Below are 2201 nucleotides of genomic sequence, written 5' to 3'. Positions count from 1 at the left end.
AGCAGTATTTCGTCTGCTGCTACGTTCTGAGTTCAAATTCCGCCGAGGTCGACTTTGCCTTTCATCCTTTAGGGGTCGATTAAATAACTACCAGTTACGAACTGGAGTCGATGTAATCGATTTAATCCGTTTGTCTGTCCTTTTTTTTTTGTCCCTTCTGTGTTTAGCCCCTTGTGGGTAGTAAAGAAATAGGTATTTCGTCTGCCGTTACGTTCTGAGTTCAAATTCCGCCGAGGTCCGACTTTGCCTTTCATCCTTTCGGGGTCGATTAAATAACTACCAGTTACGAACTGAGTCGATGTAATCGATTTAATCCGTTTGTCTGTCCTTTTTTTTGTCCCTTCTGTGTTTAGCCCCTTGTGGGTAGTAAGAAATAGGTATTTCGCTGTGCTGCCGTTACGTTCTGAGTTCAAATTTCCGCGAGGTCGACTTTGCCTTTCATCCTTTCGGGGTCGATTAAATAACTACCAGTTACGAACTGGAGTCGATGTAATCGATTTAATCCGTTTGTCTGTCCTTTTTTTTTTTGTCCCCTCTGTTGTTGCCCCTTGTGGGTAGTAAAGAAATAGGTATTTCGATTTCGTCTGCTGCCGTTACGTTCTGAGTTCAAATTCCGCCGAGGTCGACTTTGCCTTTCATCCTTTCGGGGTCGATTAAATAACTACCAGTTACGAACTGGAGTCGATGTAATCGATTTAATCCGTTTGTCTGTCCTTTTTTTTTTTGTCCCTTCTGTGTTTAGCCCCTTGTGGGTAGTAAAGAAATAGGTATTTCGTCTGCCGTTACGTTCTGAGTTCAAATTCCGCCGAGGTCGCTTTGCCTTTTATCCTTTCGGGGTCGATAATAAATCCAGTTGCGTACTGGGGTCGATGTAGTCACTTAAACCATTGTCTGTCCTTGTTTGTCCCTCTATGTTTAGCCCCTGTAGGTGATAAAGAAAGAGGTATTTCTTCTGCCGTTACGTTCTGAGTTTCAAATTCCGCCGCCGAGGTCGACTTTGCCTTTTATCCTTTCGGGGTCGATAAATAAGTACCAGTTGCGTACTGGGGTCGATGTAGTCGACTTAATCCCATTGTCTGTCCTTGTTTGTCCTCTCTATGTTTAGCCCCTTGTAGGTAATAAAGAAATAGGTATTTCGTCTGCCGTTACGTTCTGAGTTCAAATTCCGCCGAGGTCGACTTTGCCTTTTATCCTTTCGGGGTCGATAAATAAAGTACCAGTTGCGCACTGGGGTCGATGTAGTCGACTTAATCCCATTGTCTGTCCTTGTTTGTCCTCTCTATGTTTAGCCCCTTGTAGGTAATAAAGAAATAGGTATTTCGTCTGCCGTTACGTTCTGAGTTCAAATTCCGCCGAGGTCGACTTTGCCTTTTATCCTTTCGGGGTCGATAAATAAAGTACCAGTTGCGCACTGGGGTCGATGTAGTCGACTTAATCCCATTGTCTGTCCTTGTTTGTCCTCTCTATGTTTAGCCCCTTGTAGGTAATAAAGAAATAGGTATTTCGTCCTCCGTTACGTGTCTGAGTCAAATCCCGCCGAGTCGACTTTGCCTTTATCCTTTCGGGGTCGATAAATAAAGTACCAGTTGCGCACTGGGGTCGATGTAGTCGACTTAATCCCATTGTCTGTCCTTGTTTGTCCTCTCTATGTTTAGCCCTTTGTGGGCAATAAAGACTAAAGAAGCTTGCTTCCCAACCACATGGTTCTGGGTTCAGTCCCACTGCATGGCACCTTGGGGCAAGTGTCTCCTACTATAACCTCTGGCCAACCAAAGCCGTGTGAGTGGATTTAGTAGACGGAAACTAAAAGAAACCTGTCGTATATCTGTGTGTGTGTGTGTGTGTGTGTGTGTGGTGTGCGTTTGCATAGGTGCTTGTCCTTCACCAGTACTGTGTTTACATCCCCGTAACTTAGCAGTTCGGCAAAAGAACCGATATACTATGTAGTACATTTTAAAAATCATTTTAAAAAACGTACTGGGGTCGATTCACTCAATTAAAAATTCTTCAAGGCGCTGCCCATATACATATATATATACATATATATATTTACATATACATATATATATATATATACATACATATATATATGCATATATACATATATATATACATATATAAACATATTATACTTATATATACATATTATATACATACATATATTTACATACACTATATATATACATATATAATATATTTGT

This window comes from Octopus sinensis, linkage group LG1 (assembly GCF_006345805.1).
Source record: "Octopus sinensis linkage group LG1, ASM634580v1, whole genome shotgun sequence".
Classification (NCBI taxonomy): domain Eukaryota; kingdom Metazoa; phylum Mollusca; class Cephalopoda; order Octopoda; family Octopodidae; genus Octopus; species Octopus sinensis.
This window is presented reverse-complemented; position numbering follows the sequence as displayed.